A 27,182-nucleotide genomic window follows, 5' to 3' on the forward strand; every position below is an offset into this window, starting at 1 on the left:
CACGTACCAGACTTGACTGGGAGGCTTTTGCTCTGAGAAGCATTGTAGGGTTAGAAATCAAAAGAGGTCACTTTGCTGTCATTTCAGATATTTATTAGAATACAGGCTATGATGTTGTTTACAACCAGAGAAGAAAAGATCCGTAAGTCCCCACTGCTCTAAGTAAAATACATGCCTTTTTGCTGCTGGTTTTGAGAAAAATCACAATGAGCAATTTTTTATGATCTGTGCTGGCAAAAACGCTGTGTGTTTTTCAGATACCCTGTTTGTGGGAGGTGCCTTTGTCAGACAAATACTGCTTGGGTTAACACTAGATAAGTGTCTCTAATCCCAGTGCATGTTCAGTAAAACCTAATCCCATCCTGGTGAAGTGAAGGTTTCAGTGCCACTTCAGATCAGTTATGTATGTTAATCTGTATCCCCTTCCTGGGCAGATTTGTGTCTCTGTTGGCACAGGCACCCTCAGCTTTCACAAGACATGGCGGTGACTGACCAGACTCAAGGCCCTTGGTGCCAGACAAACGCTACCATTTCCAGTGTTTGGTGTGGTGATGTGGTGATAGCTCTGGAGGCCCCAGGCTGCTCTGTCCTGTCCTGGTGTAGAAGCTTGGCAAGCTCCAGTCTTGGCTTGGAATGATGCAGAAGGTGAATCTGTAGTGCAGTAACTGTCTCTGAACAAATCCCTGTGGTAAATACTTGGTCGTTACTCAGAGAGCGCAATGGCAGTCCTGTGTTCTGTCTGGTAACTGAGAGGGGAAACTTTTGAAGTCAAAATTACAAAAAGCCCGAATCTTCCATAAACAATATAAGTGCAGTGATCTGAAGAACTCTTCTCTGCAGTTACCATGATTACACACCTATGGAGCAAAGAAACTGAGTGTCTGGGGATGCTCTGGGCATACAGAACCTCCTTCCTTGTGGCAGTCCATGTGTGCATCCAAAGATGGTCACTTAACCACCTGCCTGGCCTGCTCCTCTGAGTTCATTTGTTTCTTGCTGTGATTGCCCGGGTCATCTTAGAGTGCTTGTAAACAGAGCACGTTTCCTTCTCTCTCTCTCCTTGTTTTTTAAAATGGAGTTAACCACAACTCAATATTTGTATCATTCAAGCTCAATTAAAAGCACACACAAAAAAGTTCACGAATAGTCTGCTTCTAATGAAGAGGCATACTTTCATAACAGCCCATGTTCAAAGATACTTTTAACAACGAGACCGAAGGATTTACGATGTAAGTATTTTAGTCATTAGAAAATTGGAATTGTTTCTTTGGAGAAAACAAACAGGCTCTGGGCTCTTCCTAAGAGCAGTATGAACTCAGCGGCTGGCAGCGAGTTCGCCCCCCTGCAGGATGAATTAATGATAAAACTGCTTTCGTTCAGAAGGGAATTTTATTGGGCAGGATGCCGGGTACCAACACAATGAGGTCTCCAGGCGCCCCTCCCTCTAGGGGTCTTCAATTACACTTCGTAATGAGCACTGTTTCATTAGTGAGGAAAGCAAAAGTCGGCACTAATTAAAATTAAATTAGGACACACTCAAGTTGTGTCACACAGTGTGCTGAGATATTAATAAAAAGGAAGCTGCCTTGAACAAGCATGGACCAAAGGGTCAAGTGATAACAATTAAAATATTGGATGTGATGTCAATGCTGAATTTTAACACTCCAGTTTTGGCTTTGTGTATGGAAAGATGATGTCTGGACTGGTTTCTGTAAGTTGGAAGAGGCATTGCATCTACATCTGTCAACATAATGTCTGACAGAACATTTTCCTAAAGCTTGCATACTTGCCAGAGTATTTCACAAGAACACATGCGTGTGCACATGTGCCTGCAATCTGCTGCTCATGCCTGCTGTTGAGCTGACGTGTGAAAATAAGATGTACATTCCACGTGAAAACCCTGCACAAACTCCTGCTGACATACAAAAGGTGTCTGCTCGAGCACTCGTGGGGCAAAGCAGTGCATCTGCATTGTTCCATATGGATACCATGAGAGGAGCACACATTTTCTAGCTATCTGTGTCACATGAAGGCAGTTTCTTCCAAGAACAACTGAGTTCCAGTCCCAGCTCAGCTCAATACTTCATTTACCTTAGCACTTGTGTGATGCTCGTGACAGTGATCCTCAGAGGCTCTGTAGGTGAGCTGCCCTTAGGTTTAGAGCATTGCCGAGCTTCGTTGCTTGTTCACCTTTTAAAATCTGCAGTTTTTACTTCTTTTGCTGTGCTCTGCCTCGGTGCCTTCTGCTGTTGCTCCTTGTCCCCGTTTGTGCCAGCAGTGCAGTGCTGGTACCTCCCCAGATCTCACTGCAGGCCTGGCAGAGCACAGTCACCCCAGCTCCAGTTCTCCAGCTGCATCGGTCTCAGCCTGTAGCTAATTGTTCAGACTAGTTGTTGTAAGCATTTTTGAGGAAAACTTACTGCCCAATTTAACTGTGTGTTTAATTAAGTTGGTTCCAAAGGCATTTGCCAAAATATTAAAATATATTTGACCTTCAAAATGGATTAAATAGGCATGATGTTCAGCAAGGCAAATTACAGTGAACATCTGTACATTTTGTGTTTAAATATACACACGTGGAGCTTGCTGAGCTGGTGAATGGATATGGAATATTCAGCACACACAGATGGTAATCTAGAAAAGAATTTGTTCTTCTCAGTGAATATATTCTTGCACATGAGTAAAATTGTGGCCAAGGCACCTCACGCAGTGTGGGTCTGTTTGCCTTGCAATAATTATTGATGCTTGCTATGGTGCAGCCGTAGATTGGGCATAACACTTGGGTGGAAAACTGAGCAGAAATAGCATCCTGATGTTACATAAGAATCCTTGGAAGTTCAGGCACCCAACCACCAGCCCACCCAAATGCCCACATCTGTATAAATACATTTCAGTGGAGAAGGCCTCATCATATCTTTATGTGCTTTAAGTCCTCTTCCTAGGTGTTAGGACAGTTGGTTTCCTTAAACTTGCTGCTTAAATACTTGCTGGGTGTCTCCCTATCTGGGTGTTTCCCATTGTGGCAACTACAAAGAAAGCTTTCCATCCTGTGGGACTGTCCCTGTGCATCCAGGGTAAAACTGGCAGACTATTTAAGGCCCAGCTCTGAAAGCTGACTACTTACATTTCCTTAATATGTATTTACAAGACAGATCATGAAGCCTGTAAATATGTGTTACAATAAAAACATCCCTAATGTGTAACTGAATGCTCTGCCATAACCATTCCACACGGGCTGTTACTCGCTGTGAGGGCAATAACCTGCCTTGCAATGATTTCCTAATGTCTGGCTTAACAAAGACTCTGACTTCACTAGGTCATTTATTTACAATTCTATAAATGCTCTACCTTTTTAGTACAGTCAAAACATGCGTTTGTGGATCTTGTGAGGGTTTTGTTTCTTTTCTTGTTGTATTTGATTATAATGACATACATTTATACTGTGCTTTCAATTCAGGAGACAGAGATATAGCTCAGATAAAGTGCCTGTGACTTCACCACCAATACAGAAGTTGCTCAGAGGTGGAGTAGAGCATCTGCTGAATATAGCACACAGACCAGGTTAGAGAGTTTTCAGAGGGATTTTTAAATTTAGGGATTTTTAAATCCCATGTCCTGCCCAGAAAATCTGAATTAACAATCCTGAGTTGTTGAAAGTGAGTATTAAATCTGCTGAGCAGGAGCCTGATCACCCAGGGAAAGATGCAAAGGGAAAAAGTAATCAAATCACCAGAAACCATTCCTTAGCACCTTAGCTTTCCTGGATGCCTCCAGTCATATGAGACCTAATTCTGATGAGCTTTGAGGCAGGACAATCTGTGAGCCTCGTGGTTTTGCTCAGTGCTTCAAATTATGCTGTAGCTCTTTGTAAAATCTGTACATGCTCGGAGTCAAGTACCAGCCCAGTGCTGCACCGCTGAGTCCCGGGCTGCCGACAACGAGCATTATAAAGGAAAGATAATCCTAAACTAAAGTCGTTAGCAGTTAGAACCGACAAGGAATTCAGGGTGGTTGGTCACCTTAAAGGAAGTGAACCTGGGTCTTCCACATCCCAAAATCTGTGGAGATACCAGGCCGGTGCTGGTAGTCTTGGGAGATCCCCCCGGCAGTTCCAGGCAGATCCATCCCATGCCGGTGGCACACGCGGCTCAGAACGGCTGTCGTGTTCGGTGCAGCACACAGGGGATGGCTGAGATTTCAGTCTCCAGGGCCAACGGTCCGGCACTAAAGCTGTTAAAAAAGAAACGGGCGGGGTCGAGGGGAAGCGTTCTCTTCTCAAATACAATTCCAGTCAGTGTTACTCCTTGTCCTTTTAATGTGCACTCGGGAAAGGTACAAGCAGGCACGCTGTGGATGAGTAAGCAGGCAGCACACCAACATGCACACACAGCACTATTATCCTGGCGTGCCTTGTACAGGCATTTTCTTGCTAGTTCCTCTTGCCTTTCACTTAACTTGCTGGGGATTGCAAAGGAGCACGCTTCTGTGTTCGCTTACATTGAATCACTGGATGATACAGATCTTTGCTCTGTTACCTAAGCCTGCCTGGTCCCATTCAGGAGCAGAGCATTTCTTTTTGTTGTACAGAGGTACTTGCTTTTGCCTGCTGCAGCCCTTTCTTAATGGTGAATGGAGAGCGAGTGAGTGTGGGTGTGTACGTGTGTGAGTGAGCTTTACAAATCCCCTTATAGACACCCCTTTGGCAAGCTCTTTTATGAAATTTTTATTAGTATGTTCAGCAATGTGCATGTCCTCAGGAATAACAAACAGCACAGAGAGAATATATAGCCATTCAAATGGTCCAGGGGCTTCAGAAAGGAGGTGAACAATGCTACTTTAAATATTGCAGGATGGTTTACAACCCTGAGGGATGTGGTGTGGGGGAGGAGAGGGGAAGAGCAGATGGGCACAGTGTCCATTTAAGGTGGTCTGGCACAGTTATTGGTCAGCAACAATGTGATTTATATTTGGAGGCTCCTTCCAGCCCTGTCTCTTGAGTTTGCATATATGTCTGTCTCTGAAAACATTGCCATGGATTTCAGGGGGTTCTCCAGCTCAGCTGTGCCACAGTGAGTAGGTTTAAAGATTGACAGAACGTTTCAGTGATCATTTTCTTTAGACCAGATGGATGTGACATGGCTGACGTGCCCTGTGTTAGGGGCTGACCCGGCAGGTGATGCTGCCCGCCTCAGCTGCACTAAGCCAGTCTCAAATCACAAGAAGATGTGTGCCTGTCATGGGGATCTGCTGAGCTCAAAACCTCTGGCAGGACCTGAAAAACATTCAGAAACGTTACTGGCCATTATCCCAGACACCAAACTGGCTCCAGGCTGTGCAACATGGGGAATGAAAAAACTGTGTTATTTCGGGCTTTTGGCTCCAGGAACTTTGGAACCGCACGAGATCCTTGCACTGATTGAAGGTCCTGGTGTTCGAGTAATCCTTAACATACCCATACTCCTGTGCCTCATACTGCAGGGCTCTGAGTATGTGCAGTTTTCCCCCTGGGCAGTGGGAGCTGAGGATGCTCTTTCATCAGGGTTTGAGCTGGGGAGGTTATGCAGATTCTGGCAGCCTTGGCTGTAAAAGAAATCACCGGTGCTGTTTGTATATCCCCAAATAATATTTGTGTGATCCTTGCTCCTTTTAGGGTGCAGGAGCTCTGAGGCTTCTGGACACTGAGCTGTTGGTTTCCTTGAGAGAAAAGAGACCTGATATCTACAGCAGTGCAGGTATCTGTCCACAGTCAGGGCCTGGTTCATCTGCTAAATTTCTTTGAATAGGATTGTATTTATGTTTGCCAATTCTCCTCCCCAAGTGACCCATTAAATCACGTTAATCCCTTCACTCCAGTCTGTTCTTCTACTAAAATCCATGTCTTCCTGTAACTTGCTTCTCATAATCAGCCCATATGCCTGTGCTGCCATCCGAGGAGGTCAGCAAATGGAGTTTATAGACTGGCAACAGGTAGGTCTCGGTGCCTTCATTTCCACTCACTGGGTGATCCCCTGAAAGGCCTATGACTTTTTGCCCCAGTTTCCCCACCTGCAGAATTGTTTATTGCACTGCAGGGCTTCACACAGTAAGGTCATCAAGGGAGCTGATATATAAAGGCTAAGGAAGAGCATTTTTACTCACATGAACCTTGATATGACAACAAAATTAGTCTCATTCCCCCGCTTTACTGCCAACAGTGGTATCAGACTCCATAATAAACTAAAACTGTCTGTGTAAGAGTTCTGGTTTATCTGTTTGCATTAGGATTATTCTGTTAATTGTCACAGCAGTGCAATATCACCTAAGAGCACTAGAGGTGAACTGTTTCCTTAACTTCAGAGACTTCAGGCATGTGTTTTTTGTATGGAGAGACATAATGGCACATGGAAAGAACAGTGTTTGTGTTTCTCTAAGTGTGAGATGATAATGGATTATCAAGTATTCAGCCTTCATGCTGCTACAAGAATAATACAAAAGAAACAGGGCATCATACTGAACAGAGACTGAACTCTTTGGGGCAGGAACCATCATTTTATAATGTAGGCACCGTCTCCAGCATGGTAGGTGATGTGTCCCTGAGGTTATTTAGCATTCCATCAGAAAAATGTCATTATTGTCACCACAGACTTGCCTGTGTGATGAGATGTACATAGAAAGGTCTGATATTTTAGGGTTATATGTGCAAAACAGTTGGCTGTCTGCTGCTTGCAAATCCAATTTTGTCCTTATGCATTGACATGCTTTAGCTGTTCTGGGGTCCTGCAGCCTGTGACAGGAAGGGCTGTATGACAACCTTTCTCAGTTTTCTGATGTCTAGAACCTGCAGACACAGTGAATCCAATGGACCTTAAGGATGTGGCCAGGCATGTACAGTATCCAGCCACTGGAGCAGTCAAAATGGGTGTGACCCAACCAGAGGCTGGAAAACCGCCTGACACACTTGGCAAGTGATGTAATTCTCCATTCTCAGGAGGAAATTCTTTACTGAACCCCTCTAGCAATGAACTTTTGGCCTGAAGCTGCAGTTTGGATTGCACAAGCTCAATAAATGTGTAATTATAAATACTAGAGACACACCAAGCCCCCCCCCCTTCCTACAAGTAGGACCTGTTTTAGAAGTTGGGAAGGAGCAAAGATCCAACCAGTAAAGCCATTGCAGGAGCCAGCTGCTCTGGCAGAGAGCGGCCTCTGCTCGGGGTGTGGGCCCTGCAGGAGATGGCTCCTGCCCAAGAAAGTGTCATCGGTCATCCTGGGCATTGTGGCAGCCAATCAAGCCAGCAAAGCCATCAAACATTCAGCCTCCTCCTCAGGTCTTGCTGCTTTGAATTGGCTGCTTGACAAGTGTGTGGTAATTCTGCTTTTACCTGAAGTCATTGCCTAATTTAGAGTTTGTTTGCAGCTTTGACATTTAGGAGCCAGGGCTGGATGGGAAGCCCACGGCTCTTGGGGTTTCTCTGATGTGGGAGATGGTATCACGCAGAGGGGGAGAATCTCTGCTTTCATAAAATATCAGTCTCCAATCGTGGGGTTTTTTTTCTTCCTCTCTTCTTAAATTAGAGTGACTACAATGTAATGCAGAGATAGAGGAACCACTTTGATGGTAGAAATCTACCTGCAGCAGCTTGAAGCTCAGCACTGGTAGACCCTACCCTGCTCCTCTCACTCCAAAGGAAGGATGCAGAGCTCGTGGTCCAGTGATGCTTCCACACCTGTAATACAGTGCTTTGAGAGGCAGCAGGAAGCACTGGAAGGGTCACGGAGGCAGGAATGGTTACAAGGTGATTTCAGGGCAAACTGTGCTTATGATGTTCCAGGCTAAGTGTGTATGTGCCCACAGTTCCAGAAGGAACACCCCGCTTTTCAGTTTTCCAGTCCGAGCCATTGGTGTTTCACATACATCTGTGCTGAGTGGGGTGAGGCTGGGATGGATGGAAGTTGTTTTACATCCTCATTTCAACTGTGACAGCATGGGGTGGCAGAGGAAGAGTCACTGCTCTCCTTGCGAAGTTGGAGATGTTGGTTTTGTGGGGTTATCCAAACCCACGGTAACTGTAGCTCTACCTGCATGTAAGGCCTTTTCAAAAACCTCTGCTGGTTTGCATGCCAGCTTGCTAAGCCTTTCATGTATAGGGTGGATCCAGCACTGAAATAAGCAAATGAAAAGCCTGTTGAAGGAAGGGTGAGGAGTGGAACCCAGAGGTGGCATATTCAGTCCTTTCTGAAGGCCAGGAAGACCTGTCCAGCCTGCTCACTGCAGTTATTAGATGACTAGAAAAACTCAACACCCCTTTGAAAAGCCTGGCTTACATCTAACTGCAAATATTAGAATTGACTGTCATTGAGCAAAATCAGGCAGGAGCAAAAGCCACTCTCTTAGGCTGGAGAGTGCAAAAAAGAATCCTTGTCCTAAAGTGTTCAGAACAGTCACCCCAAAGTCGTGATGCACTGTACAGCAATCTGTGTTTGGAAAGCATTAGGATAAAGTGTGTTTGCGGGGTGTACGAGTGTGTTTGTGCACACACACACATGTGGTTTAGGGTTAGCAAATGGAAATGTTTTCATTTCTGCCTGAATATGGATTTATCTTCGTGCTTTAACACACCTACAACATGACTGTTTCAAACCTACCCAACTCGTGATGGTTATGAAGCACTGTTAGTAATTATTGTTAACCAGGGCACTTTAGTGATGATCCAGGTGTGAGCAGCTTTGTCATGGCTCTGTAAGCTTTCTCACCATGTTCCTTGAAGCTCCAAAGGACATTAGAAGAGGGTGTGGAATAGTCTGAATATTCCTCTGCAGGACACGGCAGATCCTAGTGGAGCTCCAGTGCTTCTTGCTGTTACAGCAGGAACAGCAGCGTGGTGGTTCCAGTTTGGAGGTTGACCTGGTCAGTGTGTTCTCCAGATGTCTGTGCATTAAATGTGATCGAATAATTTGTCACTGCCTGTGTGTAGTTTGCTTGTTAATCCTATACAGGAAAGGGTAATCAGACATTTGTGACCATTTTAACCATGTTGTTTTATAACCCTCCCAACATTCTTTTCCTTCAGATTCTGCAAAGTGATTCCCTTTGCTCATCTTTTCTCTTTTTCTCTTTCGAGAATGCTGGTTGTATAACCTGCTGGTTCCTTTTGTTCTGCCCGTGGACTTCAATTCGTTTTGGCACTTTCTGCAATTGTGAAACTTGCAATTAAGCTAGGATTTTTATATATGCTAAATTAGTTGCATTAGTTCAGCAAAATATTTGTTTTAGCTGTAATAACAGTATTATAATATCACAGTATTATAGTATCAAGGTAGATTATCATTTATTATGGTGTATTATAGCAGTTAGTAAACAACACTGTCTGCTGTAATTGCTATATCAATACGGCTGTTTCAAGGATCTACCAATATTTGTACTAGAAAACTAAATTTCAAGGGTTTATAATTCACCCATTATATATTGCCTGAAGGTGGAACTTTATATAGTATACACCAGTATTGGGGAAATCCCTGTTCCCTTTGTACTATCCAGTGGATTGAGGCTTATCATGCTTGGAGGAAGATCTAACCTCCTAGAACTACAGCTGTGGAGGCTTATCTTTATGGGTAGGAACCCATGCCAATCCCTGCAACTAAAGGTAGATATCTGCTCTCTCCAGCTTCTAGTGAGTGTATCTTCTTTTTCTTTCTTGATTAGCTATCCAATTGACTCATTTTACACTTCCAGAGGAAGGGAGGGATAGAGAAAGAAAGCAAGAAATGTTTAAGAGAGAAATTTGTTTCCTTGTCAGCAAAGAGGTGAGAAAAAGAAATTCCTGGAGATGAAGTCCCAGTCTCACACTGCCAGCTGTTCTCTGACAGTCAATGTTAAGTCCTTATTTTCCAGAGGCAGGGAGGTATGATGGACTAGAATTAGTTATACTTCTATTTCCCTAATCCTACGGGGTGTTCTGGGGAGCCTTGTCCTGCCGCAACCCCAGAGGACCTAAGAGGTGTGTCTGTAGGAGATTTTTGAGTTTTCTTTTCCAAGACTGTCCCCTAGGATCTACATGGGGGATCCTTCTCTCCTCCTCCTTAGAGCCTGTTCCCAGTTTAGTTAAGGAGGAGGCTTCTACATTAACATCAGCCTGTATCTCTTCATAAGGGGCCCCAAACCCACTGTTCCTTTCTTGATGGCATGATGGTATCAGATACAGCTTTGGGTATTTGAGTAATAATAATGATGATGATGATACTTGGCAGAGTTCAAAGGGGAAGAATTTCAGGGAGACCTACTACAAATCTCTTGCTATATATTGTGTGTGTGTGTGTGTGTTCATATGGAGGTGTAAGTAACTGAGAGTGCAAATCCAGGCACAAGCACTAGAGCCATAGTTTTTCCCCACTCCAAGGTAGAACACAACAAGGATGAGATTCCAGAATGGAAGCAAAACAAACGAGCTTTCTGGCCTGCAGTGGACCCTAATTGACTTCAACTCCTCACCGAGTGCAGGAGTAGTAAGGGCCCGTACGAGCAGGGTGAGCTGAAACCAGCTCTTCCCGAGTTGATTCACAGGAATCCTCTCATGACTCTCCTTTCACCCATCCTCCCTTCCCACAGGTTCCACGTGCTTTGCAATCGGAACATTGTCAAATGAGCAGGAATCGGCGATCCCGTAAATAATCTGCAAGAAGGGGAGCAGGTGCCAGGGGGCGCAGGAGAGCCGCCGGTAGGACACCCATCCTCGGCCGGGAGGTGCTGCCGTGGGTAGGAAAAGTCCTTCAGTCTACGGAGTGTACAACTAAACGCATTTAAAGCAGGTATGACTGTGTTTTTAAGCTTCCTGGGTGATTGACCATACCTCCTAAAATTCTGCCTAATGATTCTGCACTTACCTTCAGTGATATCAGGCTGCGTTCTGGTCTCTCTGGAGGAAGCAACGCAGTGTAATGGATTAACTCAGAGAGTTATCCACTCTTTAATCTAATGCAACTGCTTCTGGGGTGAGAGGGGCATGAAATGCTGAGATTTTATATCAGCTGCCCCAGTGAAATCTAAAATAATTCTGTCAGCTGTCAATGAAATTGTTTTATTTATACCCATGTACAAAATATAGCCTTAAAAATGCCTCCAGTAGAAACTACATCAAAATGCTAACAATAATTTGGCCAGAAAATGAATTCTAAGGCAATTTCTGCTGGGCACAGATGTATTTAAGCCAGCTGCATACACTGGCTTAAATGCATTACATATCACATCTGCATCTCTGGGTTGCACTCACAGGAGAGAGGATGCAGGTAAGCTATATTACTACACTGAGAAGCATTATGGAACCCAAAACCAGACAGGACAAAGCCCTCCTATCTCATCCCAACATCATGTGAAACTTGTGTGTACTCACCCAAGAGGCATTTTCCTTTGCTGGTCTGGCTGGTTTTACCACAAAAGGGTTATGATACCAGCAATTTGATTATGGTGCAAGTGGGGGATTATTAAAGGTTTATGTTTCCTCTGGTAAAATTCTATGATTCCATTTGCAGAATTACTCTGATATTACTAGGACTGTCTAAAGAAAAGACATTGAAATATAAAAATTTTGGCAACACTTGGTTTTTGCTCTTCTTTAGGAGAAGTTCATTGATTTGTTGCCTAGGGGCTTGCTGAAGAGCAGCACTCAATATCTCCACTGCTCTGGAAGTTAATTCTTCTTCATTCTGCCAAGTACCTTTTCTTTTCTCTTTCAAGCAACTCTCAGTACTGTCCACGTTATTCTTCTCTTGTCTTCTGAGTGCTAATATCTACCCCTTCCTTCAGTAATTGCTACCATGTTGAGAGTAATTAGTACATTTGTCTTCATGTGATTATTTATTGTGTTACAAAGCACTCTGTGTGGCAACAGAGGATTCCTTCCTTTTGTGGATGTATAAGGTACCTCTTCAGTGACGTGCTAAAAGGACAATGCTGATCTGAAAACAAAGCTGCTTCATTCAAACATTGAAGCTGGACATATATAGCCCAATGTAGGGCAAAAGCAAATGTAAACCCATTAGATAAATCTTCCCTCAATAACAGGTTACTTTGGCATGGTGAAGGCTGAGAGAAATTCTATAAATACATCAGAACAGGAGAAAAAAGAGAGGTAAATACCAGGGAGGAGAACAACTGCTTAGACTAAAGGCAGCAGTGGCACAGGAACAGATGGGTATCATCTAGCCAGTAGTAACTGTAGCTGGTAATTAGAAGGTTCCTAACCATCAGAAGAGAGAGATTCTGGAGCAAAATCCCAGCAAAAAAATGATGCTTTTTGCTGTTGGTTTCTTTTTTTCCTACTTCTTGCTGTGAGACAGAACTCAGTAAGGTGGCACGAGGGGTTGTGTTATCGGGTGTGCTGGCTGGGTTTGCACAAGTTCTTCCTCCTGTGCCCCTGCAGCTCTCAGTGAGCAGGAGGGGTAGGGGAGAGAACGTGAGTATGTAAGTAAACATCAGCATCTACATAGTGTGAGTTCATCTGGAATATTTTCATCCTTCCCATCCTTGGACTGTGGGAGGACAAATAGCCAAGAGCTCTCTTTGTGTCCTTGTGGCACAATCAGTCCCAGAACAGTGATTCCTGTTGTAAAGGCCTGAAGATAAGAGGAGGCAGGAAAAGTCACCCTGGGGAGTCTGTGCCTCTGCAAAGGATTTTGGAGTGGTCTTCTCTAATGCTGGAGAAGACACACCTGGACCAGAATGTCAGATCTAAACAGCTCTAGGTCCTCCAAATCTGAGGTCTGTAGTATGAGCCTATCTCCAATGACATCTTGAATCTGAATCACTTCTCCTGCTGCTAATGCACAACAGGCAGAAATGTATTCTCACACCCACTGCTCACCTGTGATTCTGTTTTTCTCTTTAGTAATTGTGCAAGTCACCTGATAATTCAGCTGAAAGCCCTTACGAGACATTACATAATGTCCTCAGAGAAACACTGTCTGCTGTAACATTGGAGAGATTATTATGTAAAACTTTCTCTCTTTTTCTCAGTTGTTTGGTTTTGGGTGGGGAGTCAGGATGGATTTCCACTTGGCTGAGTCTAAATGGTTTCAGGCTTACACTGTATTGCTCCCCTTTTTTATTCATCTCTGGAGACTGTGCTGGAACTGCCTTAGCATCACAAGTGAAATGAGTTTGGCAGGGCTCTCTGGAGTCAAGGCAGCACACCTGGCTGCGAGCAGAGGTGCGATTCAGCTCAAGTGGTAACACTTACTCAAAAAAGCCCCCAGCTCTAATGTGATGATTTAATTAGCATCACTGGACCAGATCCATGGGATAAAACCTTCCCCCAATACTCCCTCTGGACTGCAGAGCTTTCTGTATGCACAAGTAATGCTGAGGGGATCGTGCGCTGCTTGCAAACATGAGCAGAGCTGTGGGCAGGCCTCTGCTGAGCAGGAGAAGTACAAAGAGGCAGATCCCAGCTTCCACTGAAACCTCTGCTTCTTTTCCCTGGGTGGCTCTTGAAGGCTTGACCAGAAGGACTGGGTCACTCACACTCCCCTTTTTTGCTCAACATGCACAGGCCCTGCCTGCTCTAATGAATGGCCTGTGGGTGACACTGAGCTCCCACAAAGATCTGAAGGGACATTAGAAGTGAACACCCAGAGCCGTGACCCAGCCATCCCTCACATCCTGCTTCTATCAGCATCTTGGAGATCTCCATCTGCAGCTGCTGGGTGGAGGGGAGCAGGCAGAGCTCTGCCAGCAGTGTCCCCAGCTGAGGAGTGACCAGGCACTAAGGGCCATTCCCACCACCACATCCCTGTGCAAGTGCTGAAGGAGCTGAGCTCCAGCCCTGCTGGGCATTCCTGCCCCAGCCTCCTGCCCACTGCCCTGCCTGGCCTCCAGTTCATCTGCAGAGACCAGGAGCTCATCAGAGCTGTGTTCAGGCAGCACTTTGATACAGCAGTGGAAAGGAGAGGGGGGCTTTGAGGGGATGTCCTGGACAGAGGACTCTGCTCCTGAGCACCCCTGCCCCAGCACAGTCCCCACACAGAGCAGGGGGGAAACTGCACCGAAGCTCAGGTCAAGAGATCTTATCAGGAACTGTTTTTCTTCCTGTCCAGAAGTTCTGAATGGAAATACATTCTCTGAAATACTGCTTTTGGCTGCATATTTCAAAGCAGAATGAAAAATTTCGTTTCAGCTAAAAGCGTTCTCTTTGAACTGAGATTTTGAGAGAACTTTTTCTTCTTGAAAACTGAGATTAAAGAAAGTCATCAACTGCCTATCAAAAAGTGCAAAATATTAGATTTTTTTTTTAATTGCCCTATTGAGGAAGGGGAAAAAACAATAATTTGTAACAGCTATGTTTTTCAAAGGGAATTTTTTCCATTCCTAAAAATATCAAACAGCTCTATCAAAATTTGTGTTTCCTTCTGCTTGTTCACATCTCTTTTTTTATTTTTCCCTCCTCATTTGGGACACCATGTAACAACTGAGAACCCAGAAAGTCTTTTTTTTTCCCCAAAAGTTTGCAAACCTCCTTGATGAACAAGCTTCAGGCTTGTCATGAAACCTGAACCCAAGGCAGGTTTCCTGGCTTCAGCTTTCAGTCTGATGTTGCACATGGCTCTGGCTCAGAGGACTGCTTTAGTATTGGAGCAGGGATGGGAAATCCACTTGTGCAGAGGAAAAAAAGATGGAAAGTGTATGGCTGCAGTGTGGAAAATCCAGCTGCAGGGCAGCCCCTCTGCCCCTGCTCCTAAACCCTGGACTGGTGCTATGCTGGAGTTCTCACCAGCTTTGGCAGCTGAGCTGGATTGCTGTGGACCACCTTAAATGTTTTCCATGCCAGCTGAGCACAGAAAGCTGCTGAAATGGGTCTCTGCTGTGCGGTGCACTCTCTCTTAGCAATGCCCTCATGGTGACTCAGTCCCATTCCCCGCTTCTTTTAACCCACAGCAGGTCAAGAGTTTAACAAAGTGACTGGGGCTGGGAGCCAAGTCCCCAGAGTTGCAATCTGCAGCCAGCATGCCAGCATCTGGAAAGCGTTTGTGACCAATAAAAAATGAATGTGCAGACTCCGCCAAAGCAGCAATCATTTGGCATCTCAAGCCCAGATCTTTACAAGATGATCCTTCTGAGGCTTGGAAAGGCTTTCCTTAGTGTTTTCTAATAAAAACAGTTCTGGGCTGGGCCAATAGCCGGGTGAATAGTGCTGTGCGTCGCCACATGGGAGACAGCCAGCCGGGAACGGGAAGACACTGCTGGAGTGTAACCTCTGGGGCTGGCTGCCTCATGTCGGTGGTGCTGTCGCTCAGGCTGGGCCAGGGCACTGTGAGTGCCACAACAGCTGCCACTCAGAGCACAGCCTGACCCTGGGCTGTGTTATCTGGTGCCGCAGGACTCCTGGGGAAGGGCACACGGAGGAGTGGTGGGTACAGAACACCCTGCAGTTAGGGCACGGAGCTCTTGGTCAGTGTGACAAGAGCTGCCTTAGACCAACCCAAAGGATAAAGCAGTTTCCAGTATTCAGCAGTCACTTTTCCAACTGGCGCAGCTTAAACGTGCCAGGCTGTCTCTGCACGGTACGTTTGCATTCCTACCTTTTGGTCAGTTCCTGACTGCAGGAGATCAGGGGAGTTGTAGGAGCTGCTTCCCAGGCCTTCTTAGGCACAGGTAACAGCACAGGCCCCTCTTGTCTCCTGAAGAGTCTGAAGGGGTTAGTGTATGTACTTGGTACCTTGGAGTGGTACAAGCCTGTGAATGCTGCCATTGATGATCATTGCCAGCAGTTCATACTGCCATTGTTGACTGCATCCAGGAGACATTCCCATTGCTCCCACACTCTGTCCCTCAGGAAGTGTTGAACTCGGCACCCTGCTCCTCCTAGCAGTGCTCAGTAGGATGGGTTTGTCCGAATGCATGTTCTTTCCTTCAGCTGGATTCCCTCCTTTCTCTCTGCCCTCTGGAGTGACCATGACTGGCAGTCCTTCCTGCACAAACCTCTAGGGCTGTTTGGACTCCACCACATACCCTGAATTCCACTCCAAGGAAAAAACTGAAAAGGAGTGGAAGTTTAATAATTGTCTTGAAAGTTGCCAGAATACTTTTGCTGGAGCTGGATGGATGTTGTTCCTATGGTGTCATCCTTTCAACCACAGAATCAGTGCCATGGCTAAAGCAGTGCAGCTGGGGTGCAAGAAACCCCACAGCTAAAACCCTCTCTTAACTGTGCAGACAGAGAAAAGAAACACACAGTTGGTTGTTCCCCTGATTCTGAGCATGATTTGCAGAGTCACTGCCCCCACAGAAGAAGAGCAAGCTGGCATCTAAACTGTGGGATTCGAGCACAGATACAATGCAGGTGCCCCACCTTCCTGAATTTCATCTTGTCTTTGAGGGGCATAAAAACTGATGAGGGTGAGGATGTTGGGAGGATGAGGAGTTCTGTAAGTGAAGGAATTTTCTTTTATTCGTTTCCGTTTCAAACTGCAGATATTTGAGGTGAGGTCCTCTGGGACTGCCAAGGCTGTGCATACACTGCCATTTTACTAGGTTTGGTTTTGACTCAGCACCATTTGTTCTCACCTTGGTCCTGCTTGCAGTAGGAAGATGAGCCAGAGTTAGCCAGTCTCAACTACTGCATGTGCTTTTCTGTATGTTCACAAAGGGTAGGTGAGGGTGGCTGATCCAGGGTAGGTAACAACAGAGTAATCTGAAGAGATGTTACTGGTCTAGGTCAACCTACAATATTGCTAAAATCCCCCCTTGTGTTGCTAGTCTTGGCAGGATTAACAAAACAAACCCAACCCTCTCCCCCTCCCAACACCTTGTGCTTTGTGTCACACATGAAAAATCCCTCCAAAGGAAACTCTGCCAAATCTACTTGATTTCCCCTGGTTTGGAAACTTTAAATTGGGCAAAGTTGGCTTTAAAAGTTGAGGGACTCTTGGCCAAAACCATCCTGATTCAAATTTCAGAACAAAGAGAAATCCAGAGACATATTTAGTTTTGCTTTAGGACATTTCTTGGAATCCTAAAGTTATTGTCACTTACTCCCGTAGTCAGTTTAAAAACAGTCCTTGGAATTCATATCAGCCATGTTCTCTAGAAGTGCCAGTTCTTTTCCCTTTTGTTATTTTTAATGTGGGCGGGTTTTTTTGGTTTTGTGGTTTGTTTTTGTTTGTTTGGTTGTTTGGGTTTTTTTTGTGAGAGGTGCCTTATTAGCTCTAGTAAGAGATTATTTGGAGTTTGCAAAATACATCTTGTAACTACTCAGCACTTTCCATGCATCCCTGAACACTGCTCCTATTTCCTCTAGATGGAGATGACCTGGTCTCTTTGCTTCTGTCATCCACACAGCAGTTTCCTCACAGGATTAAAAATGTTCCACTTCCTACAGATGCTTAGATATGCTGGACTGGGGCTGTGTTAACCCCAGCAGTGCTGCTACTCTGATGGGCCTGTTGAGCCTCCCAGTGCTAAGAAGCTGCTTTGTTAATGCCCCAGCCACCCCTGGGAGGTAGCAGGGTGCTGGGCAGGCAGATCCATAATTAGAGGATAAGGAGCTGTAGGGCTGTGGCATGTCCTGGGCTGTGCAGCAAGCATTGGTTTGGATTCTGCATCTGTAGGATGGCAGCTGGAAGGCTTGAGGGGTGGAGGCAGATGACAGTCTGGACAGTGGGATGCAGGGCAGTGATGCAGAACGTGCATCTCAGGGGGTGGGTGCTGGGCAGGCTGGTGGGCAATGAGCAGGTGGTGTGTGCACAGCACACGGTGACGATGCCATGGGAATGAGACGGCTCCTCTTGAGATGATCCTGGGGCTGGAAATCTTTCACCATTTTGATTTCTGGTGGCTTAAGATCATTAACCCTTTTGCACACAGCAAGCTGCTGTCCAAGTGATCACAGAATACTTCTGGTGTTTATCCTTGAAACTGTTCAAATGCAGGTTGCTGCATTATATCTAAACATTCTGCGTGGTTGTTGCACTGTTTTCCTCTGTCCTGCCTCTCTGACAGTGAAGGGTTAAATCCCACTTTTCCCATGTGCCTGCTGATGAACTGTGAATATGCAGCCAGGACCTGTTTTCACGCATATGTCCCTTTCTATAATCCAATCTTCTCCACTGTGGCACAGACCTGGAGGCTCTTCTGCAGGCAGGTCTGCTGCCATGGGATAAGAAGCAGTAGGTTGATTTACATAATCATATATGCAAATAAACCAAAATCAGTGTCCTTCCATTCAGCTTTGGTTTTAAGGGGACTCTTTCCATGGGCAAAGGGAGAGCAAAGGGATTTGAAAGGATGGTTTTCTTCTCTGGAGCTCTTGAGAAACAGAGCACACCCTCAGAGCAGCACTGCTGCTACCAGCCCTGTAGAGCCTGATGGGTGTAAATGATTAATTGTGCAAACCCACCTGATAGCCCATCCCATGCAAATGCAGCCTTACCCTCTAGGCCTACATCATCTGTTCCCTCTACTGGAAGTGTGGACGGCATCCTTATGCAGGAAATGAAAGAAACTCCATCTCCGAGGAACAAAGGGAATTCATCTCTTCATCTGGTGGAACATTTAAAAGATGTTAAAAGCAGCAACAGCCTCACACCTGTGGCAAACCAGATGAGCGCTGGTGGAGACACGTGGGGAGGTCATTCCAGTGTGTGCCCTTAGAGAGGCCACAGGGAATAAATCCGAGCGCGGCCGTGTCTGTCAGCACTCGGAACGAGCACTCCAAACACTTGTGCTTCTGCTTGGTTCAGTTGCCCTTAGTCTTGGGTAGGGGTGCTGGCCAGCCTGGTGTGGGCTTCAGGAAAGCTCCAGGAAAGAGCAGTATGAGCCACCCATGACAAATTCACTGATCAGTTCGGTGATCTTGGTTCCAGCAGTGACCCTTGTAGGGGTTTCCCGTGGAAAACTCCAGAAGGAATGAGGCTAACAATACACCTGTGAAGGTACACAGATACCTGTTCTTGACCTGTGAGGCTGTGACAGGTACCAGCAGCGTGGCACATCTTAGCCTGGCTGATGGAGGGCTCTAAAGATCTAATGATCCAAAGATGAAATGTTTAATCAAATTTCTTTAATCCTTAAAAAACCGCCTAAAATTAGTAAGCTATTAATCTCTTTCTTGCAACAGTGGGACTAGAGGTAGACTGGATGTGATAATTAAACATTGAATAAAAAATGATGACATTTTGTCAATTTTAAGTGCTTTGCCTTTGGAATTCTACTGACTTTAAGGGAATGTGTATCTTGCTGTGCTGTTCTGCCTGAGTGATCAACTCTTACTTGAACATACATGGAATTTTGCAATTTGCTTTAAAGCTTTAGATGAGGGAAAATGTGGCCAGGTGCTCTGACAAATGCCACAGATCAAGGAAAAAAATCAAACCCAAGAGATACCATAAGTGGGTGCTGTTGACTGTTTTGTCCATTACAGATTCTGATGGCATGAAGCATAACAGTGGACATTCAGAGGTAGGTAAAGCTGTGTCTTTAGCTTTAAGCAGTCTCCTCAATGAGGGGAAAATTATTTTTGATCTAAGTCTGCTAAGCAGCTTCATCATCCTGGAGTTCAGAGCTGCAGACTCCAGGCTGCTCTGGAGGTGCAGTGCAGTGCAGTGGCCCTTGTCATACCCGCTACCCAGAGGTTGGCACAGCTCTGCCAGCTACTGCCACATCCACTATGCCAAGGGCAGGCAGAGGGATTGTAAAAATGCTGACTGGATTGCTTTGGTGGTGTTAGGAGATTCCCTCTGACATCTCCTTAAGTCACCTCTGCAGTCTCTTTGCCCCTGGAGCAACACAAAGTTGCCCTAGATAGGATCAGAGTTGGCTCATTAGGGGTGTGTGAGCTGTTCCTGCCTTGCACACTCTGTTGCACCCATCAGGTCTTTCAATTCTAAACCAGTGTCTGCTGCAGAGGACCTACAGCATCACCTACACTACCAGGACATCTCAGAAGAGCAAGGATCTTGTGGATCTTCTAAGAATTCAATAGTACTGAAGAAATACATCTTCTCTGCATTCCTGAGAACTGTTGACACAGACAGTGAAGAAGCTGTGTCCATCTTTTGCAACTACAATGTTCATACAGCACTTGTGTGGAGAGTATTTTGTGTTCTCTGAGGTTTAGTCCCAAAATGAAGCTGAGCACAGTGTTCCTGCTAGGAAACACTGCTACTGTTAGCACTTGGTCTGAGTTCAGGCTCTGATGCCCACGGGACCAGTCCTTACTGCTGTGTTGAATTTTTATAGCATTTTGCAGCACCAGTCCACACTGGGTAGAACTGGTTAAGTCAGGCAGTGCTCTCCTTGAATTGGTGCATCACAGACAAGAAACTAGTACAGTCTCTTCTTGACTACGAGTGGATAAACTCAGGTGGTACCTGCCACCTGAGGCAAGAAGAGTTGGGGATTAAGGGAGGACCTGTGGCTTTTTTCCTTGAAAGGTGAGCTTTTGAAAGGTAAATTTGCTTGTCAGGCAGAAACTGGGTGTGCCTGACACAGCCTCTCCTGTGGTCTCATGGAGAGTCTGGGTCTAGAAGGCAGGGGCTGCAGCAGCTTTTGAAAGTGCTCATCCATGTAATTTGAGTCTGTGTTTTGCTTCTACGGTCAGTAAGGATGTCTTTGCCATCTCTTGATCCTTATCCCAATGATAAGCCCGACCTGGACTGCAGGTGTCACCCAGCATCCAGTTTCTTAGTTCTGACAAACCCCTGCTGGGTGGATGGGGGCACATTGACCAGCCCTGCTCTTACATGCACAAGAATTTACCATAGCAGAGAATCCTGCAAGTGTGAGTGTGTGTATTTATAGGGAGGCAGATGTAAACCACATTTGTCCCGTGTTTCTGGCAAAGAGAGAGCGTGAAATATTTGTGACCCGAGTCATTGGCTTTCCTGCCATTTGTATAAAAATTTCCAGATGTGATTGTTGATGCCTCACCTGGGACCAATTAAAGAAAGAAGGGATATCCAGAACCAACTGTATTCATGTGGATACTTGACTTGTTTGTGTGTGCGTGCGTGTGCTCATCCCTGTTGCAATGTGTGTGTTTTAAAGTAAAGCAGAATTTCAGTTCAAAGAACTTGTGTTCTCTCCTAGTGTCTTCCTTTTGTCTGTTATCCTTTCCTTCTCAGATTGTCCCTGTCCCACAAACCAGGATCAATTTGAATCTCTTGGATACTTTCTCTCCTCATCCTCACACCTTTTCTGTTACACCTCCCACTTGTGGCTCACTTTGGTCACTGTGCTCTTCCATGCAGACAGGACATGCAAGTTTCCTGGAGAAGATTCCTGAATAATATAAACTCCTAGGAAGACAGTGTGAAACCTCTAGTTACACAGCAACAACTGACCAAAGCAGGGTGCAGTGCAGTTTGGACTGCTCACCTCCAAGGGAGCCCCGTTCCCTGCTCTGTCTCCTGCCCTCACTTTCCTCACCTATTACTTCAGTCTGTCAGCCTGCTGGGTCCATATTAGACTGTGCCTGGAGATTAAACTCCCAACTCTCCTCCCTTCCAGGCTGTGTCCACAAGAACTGCCTCCTGATCACTTGTTTTGGCTCCATTTTCTTCACTCTACTCATGACTGGAAACTTCTCTCCCTCTTGTTTATTTTCTGTTGAGTTTCTCCGCATGTTTTTGTCCCTCCCCACAGTCCTCCCTGACTGTATTTACCAAGCTGCCTCCCTGCCTTAGTCATACTCTGCTGGAAAGCAAATCTGAAGTCATCCAATCTTCTTTCCTTCTTTTATTGTTGTTTTTGCAAGGAGAGTACAAACAAACAAACACCTCCCCAACATCTGGTGCCTTTCAGGAGCCTTAAACTCATGGCCTGAATGGGTATGTGGAAGGAAGAACAGGATGGGAATCAAACTAACTTGCAAAATCTAGGCATGGACTCAAAGGCACAGACTTATTCTAATTCAAAGTATCCAAGAACAAAATTTGGACTTTTCTGCTGATCAGTCATCCCCTTTTAGCCATGATCAAAAACAGTTTCTGTGCTTCCCTCCATGCCTGCTGGTGTCACCCACTTCGCTGTGTGGGCACAAGGCCTCCGCTGTGCAAGCATTTATTCTAAAAGGGAAAGAATGCAGGGTCCTGTCTGCAGCAGGACTCACTGGACAAAAGGTCTGGAACCAGAACTGAGGGGCTGTTCCTGTGTAAACCCAGTGTGGCAGGTATCGGGTCCAAAGTGAACTTTGCTTTCTTCTGTCTCATTTTTTAGCATTGACCAAATGGATTTGGATATGTTTGTGTTTCTTTTCAACACAGAGGATAATTAAAATACAATTGTGAATGCTGGTGGATATTTCACACAGTCATTTGTTCATTAACAAGATGTTTCCAGGGTAGTTTTGTTTTAGCTCTAGACTTTCAGCTAGGATTTTATTCCTCCAGCAGCAGATTTTCATAGCTAGACTAGAATTGACAGTCTTAGTAGGTGACATGTTAAAACAGGACTACAATTCAAGTGTAGATTTATCTTTTCTGTGTCTGTTGGGGAGAGAGATACACATACTCTAACCAGCTGATTATAGTCTTTCTAAAAGGATTATTTTTGTTTACATGGAAAAAGCGAAGGGAAATGATGGTGTATTGTTGTGCCCTGAAAAATGTCTTTAACAGTTAAAATCATCCTGCTTCATTTTTTATAATTTCAAAAAGAGACACACATGTTCAGACAATAAGGCCAAGGGTGCCAGTTGCACAGTGAAGCTTTTAGGTGTCTGTAGGTATTTGTAGTGGCATTATTCTCTTGTGCAGTTCTGGCTGGCAGGGGTGTAAACCTCTCAGACTTTGCCCATTAGTTTGCACTGGCACCTCCAACCCTTGACCCAGACAACTCTGCAGTATAGAAAGGTGTATTTTAACTCCATTGGGATACTGTGGGTGTCAGGCACTCCAGCTGCCTAGTGGTGAGTCTCTCACTCTCCTTCTGTGTGCAAGCAAATAAGAAAATAAATGCAGCGCTAGAATATTCCCCTCTCTGCTCTGTTCCCTTGCAGACATTCCAGCCACCTCAGGCTTTATCCCACACTGCACCGTGGGGTGAGCCACATGCAGCTAGTCCAGAGAGGAAGGGTAAAGATAAATTGAAGCAGTGAGTTTAGCAATGCATCAGCCAGGTTATCTCAGCTTCCTGCACCATGCCAAAATTTCCCTGAGTTGGCTCTTTGATGCTTGGCCTCTTTGTCTTTAACCCCAGAAAGACCAGAGCGGTGTGTTTTACCCTTCCATGTGCTATGAGCCTCTCAAAGGAGGGGGTGGGCCAACAGTGCCCACAGGGCAAGTGTGGAAGGAATGAGAGTGGGCAGCTGGAAGCCAGGGGGATGGGACACTGCAGAGAGCGCTGCGATGGCCCCAGGGCAGTGCAGGAAGACTGGGGATAGAGGGAAGCTGTCTAAAGCTGATCCAGCGGGAGACAGAAGTGGGTGAAGAAGATTCATGGCTATATTAGAGCAGGGGAGTGGAGTGCTAATATACTGGTGGCACGATCAGGTATCTGGCAGTGTTTCTTTGCAGCGAGGCCAAGCTGAACATTCTGCTGCATAAATGATTCCTTGCTTTGCAGGAGAATTTCTGCCAAGTCCCTTCCTCTTCTGGCTCCCAGGTTTGGGTGTCTTGCTCAAGTCATGGGGCTTCCAACCACTTTCCTGGCCGCTGCAAACTAAGGTGGTGCCAGTACTTCTAAAAACAGCCTGTGCTCTCTCCTCCTCCTCTTCACTTTGGTGAATTCCTGCCTCCTCTCTTTCAAGCAATGCTTATTCAGCTTTCCTTACTAGACTCTCGCCCACTCTGGAGCATACCGAGTTCTGACCTGAGGAATGGAGTAGGTAATGCAGGAGGGGCAATTTTAGGAAATATTCAGCCTTCCCTGCTATTATGAGACAGGTCTGACTGCTTTGAGCTGCTTTCTACCTTCAGCACTTGCTTGATTGTCCCAGCAATGCTTAAATGAACTCTTTTAAAGCTTTGTGGGGTTTATTCCTATCTGAAGGGAAACTTGCATTGTTGAAGATCTGGCCCAGTTCCTGTGTACTTTAATCAACACTCGACTGTGCTTGAAACTGTAAGGACTGGGGAGGGCAAAGACTCCCCCAGGGACACAGAGCATCCACCGATGGGTGCAGGTATGGAGGGTGATAGGGAAAGGGAAATATAGTGGTGGCTGCAAGCAGGGAAGGGCTCGTGCTCCACTGTAGCAGGGCCACAAGCCATCTGTCCCCACACACGAGCAGAGCTACTGCATCAGCGCAGCGACAGTCGTGGGGGTGTAGCAAGGGGGTTCCACACCCTGGCAGGGGCCGTGGGGCTGTAGCTGCTGCGAGCCCGAGCGGGGGTGGTGCTGGGCTCAGGGGGGTGCCTTGGGCCTGGCCTGAGCTCCTCAAGCACAGCAGCGCCCTGTGAGTCGGGGGAGGTCCGTGGGTGAGGAGCAGAGGCGGGGGGTGCCTAAGGCAAGTGGCTGCCCGCGCTGTCCTGTGTGTCAGACTTGATTAGATTTGGCTGGCGCTGGGGCGAAGGCCCCCACGCTGCGAGGGGTGGGGTCTGGCTGGAGGGGCAGAGCCAGACCCTCCTTTTATGTGCTGCTGAAAAGTGGCCTTTGTTGTGGGGTTGGCCGGCTTTGTCCCCTCCTGGAAGCAGTGCCCCTTTCTCTGGGTTTCAGCCCCCGAGAGAGGTGAGCAACCCAGTGTTTTTGTGTCAAATTTGAGCTCTGCCTTGTGCCAGTGCCTGGGTGTCGCACTGGCCCCCCAGGGGTCGAGAGAAGCATTTTTCCTGCTAGTTTGGAGTTGTTAATTTGAAACTGCATTTGGCGAGGATCCAGCAAGGTGTTAAGCTACTTTAAATCGGGACTTCCCCCCAAGTCCCTCCCCTGTTTCTTCACCCCTTTGTGAAAGGTTTAGAACAACTGGAGACAGGAACTCAAAATCTGCTCTTCCAGGCCTTTCTGCAGACACGTCCCCCACAGACTGAGTGATCTGCACTCAGCAATTTCCCGTAGGGATTTCCATCCTAAGGTTTTGTCATTATAGTATTAATTTTGAGCAACATAACAGACTGGGAGTAAACAGCCCTTAGTTGACTTTACAGACTCCTGAGCACCAGAATCGATAATTGTCCAGCCCCTACTGCTTACCAAAATCTTCCTGTATCAGAGAGCTGCAAGATGTATACCCCACAAACCAGAGCTCAGTGGGTGTTCCAGAGAGCAACTTTCAGACCATGGGTCCCAGGGGTCTTGTCTCTCTGCTGCGGGATAGACCTGGACTGAACATGCAGCTGTGTCCAAGGACAGTGCACGGGCAGTGCTGCGCTGCTTCCCAGTCCTGAAGGCTTTGCTTGCCCAGCAGTCCCTCTGCCACCTTTTTGCCCATTGCATCTGCAACACATTGGTCCCTGTGCTGTGCTCTTCAAAGGGTTTTCAAGCATCATTTTAGCTTGTCCAAGGCCAGGTAGCAGAAGGACAGTGAAGCAATTTTCAGATGAGAATGGGCTTTGTATTTACTGTGTATATGCATTGCTTTGGTTAAAATCATTTTAAGAATATAGCAGCTGGAGCACTGGCTATCTTTCTTTAGGCAGTGGATCTTTAATTTGACCTGTCTCTCCTGTGGTTCCTTTGGGAGTCTGAGAATGATAACTGACCTACAGATGTCTTCTCTGCAGATTAATGCTCTCATTGCCCTGGGCATGCATAAAGATTTGGCACTGCAGGGGTTAAATAGCTCGAGAAGGGTGGAGGATTCTTCAGCCAAACCCAAACTGATTGCACCTGGTTTGCTCAACCTGTGTGTAAATGACACCATGGTCTTCCCACCCCCACCCCAGCAAATGCCACAGGGGCTGCCAAGGTCTACGTGCAGGCAGGGCTGTGAGCAGGTGTGGGGCCTGCAGCGCTGGGAGGCTCCTGGCCCGGCCAGGGGAGCAGCCGTGCCAGTCACACACACGAGCCTTGGAAGCTGCAATCGCCACGAGCCACTGAAATGACAGGGAGACGAAGTCAAAAGTCCCCTTTGTTAACGTTTGCAGCCTCTCGTTAAATGTACGTGTCAGCTACTGACAGACCTTAGGAGGGTCTGTCCTCCTGAGCAGCAAAAGTGCAGATTTTGGTGAGCATGGGTTGGGCAGCCTGCTCAGCCCGGGAGTGCCTCTGCCTGCTCTGTCTCTGTGCAGTGCATGTGGCCCTGAGTTCCCAACCAGGCTGGGCTGTGGCAAGCCCCACTCCTGTCTTTGCTCAGCGGTGCCTCTGGACAGTGCTGGCTGAATGTGGAGAGGAATTGGGAGCAAGGAGGTTGCTCATGCATGTGAGCATTGCTTTGCTGTCCTTGGGGAGTAATGAAGAGTTTGGGGCCATAGAGTCAAGACTTGGAATTTAGTCTTTGGGAATTTAAAGGAATTTAGAGTTTTGGGGAATTGCTAAGGAGGCAATGAATTTTTTATAGGAAACTAGGCTGGAAGTCTGTTCAGGCAAGCTGTGCTTCTTTAAGTGTGGATGCCTTGTGCAGCTCTGAAAATGATCACTATCATGCAGTAGAGAGGCTGAAATTATTCACAGTTATTCTCTCTTCCCCCGTCCTGAGTCCTGGTGGGGCCCGTCCTTCCTTTTCCAGTCCATGCTCACAAAGACACTTGTCACTGGGTCATCCTGCTCTACATATCAACCATCTACGTATCAACCAAGATGTCATTCATTTCTTCTTTCTGTGTCCACCATTAAGACCTGGCATAAATCTGTGGGTGTAAACGACTGTTCTGCTGAATGTCAGGTTCTACCCAGCTCCAGTGGAGGGAGTTTGGCCCAGAGCTCCCAAAGCTGACCTGCATATGGGTTTTCTTTGGCATTGTGTAGAGACTCTGAGGTGAGTGGTAAGGGCTGGGGAGATTCCATGTTGTGGCCCAGCTGGCGTGTGCAGCCACAAATAATAATTAATTGGCTCTTTAAGAAGTCTTGCAAACTCTTTTTTCTGTCTGTCTGTCTTAAGCTCCTTTTAATTAACTTCAGTCATGTCCCAACACATCATCTTGGCTGAATCATAGAGCTCACTGTGCCAGTTTTTTGCATTCCTGAAATACACAGGCCGCCAGTGTTGCGAATGCAGCTCGGAGGAAGTCGGGCAGCTCTCCTGGAACTCTGAAATTTTCAGGAACTGTTGTGACATCGAGAGGCAAAGCAGACCAGTCTCTTTGCTTCCTGTGCTGCCCAATTCCCAGCAGTGTTGCTGTCT

At 46.3% G+C, this 27,182-nt stretch overlaps 1 long non-coding RNA gene across 1 annotated transcript in view; it reads left to right on the forward strand.

The window, feature by feature from the left end:
• LOC113970551 overlaps window positions 1-27,182 on the forward strand; it is an 88,801-nt gene that overhangs the window by 51,368 nt on the left and 10,251 nt on the right. The window contains exon 3 of the long non-coding RNA XR_003535201.1: window positions 10,586-10,785. This is a non-coding gene — a long non-coding RNA (uncharacterized LOC113970551). The remainder of the gene's footprint in view (window positions 1-10,585; window positions 10,786-27,182) is intronic.

Source organism: Neopelma chrysocephalum, unplaced genomic scaffold (assembly GCF_003984885.1).
Source record: "Neopelma chrysocephalum unplaced genomic scaffold, ASM398488v2 Primary Assembly neopelma1_77, whole genome shotgun sequence".
Taxonomy (NCBI): Eukaryota; Metazoa; Chordata; class Aves; order Passeriformes; family Pipridae; genus Neopelma; species Neopelma chrysocephalum.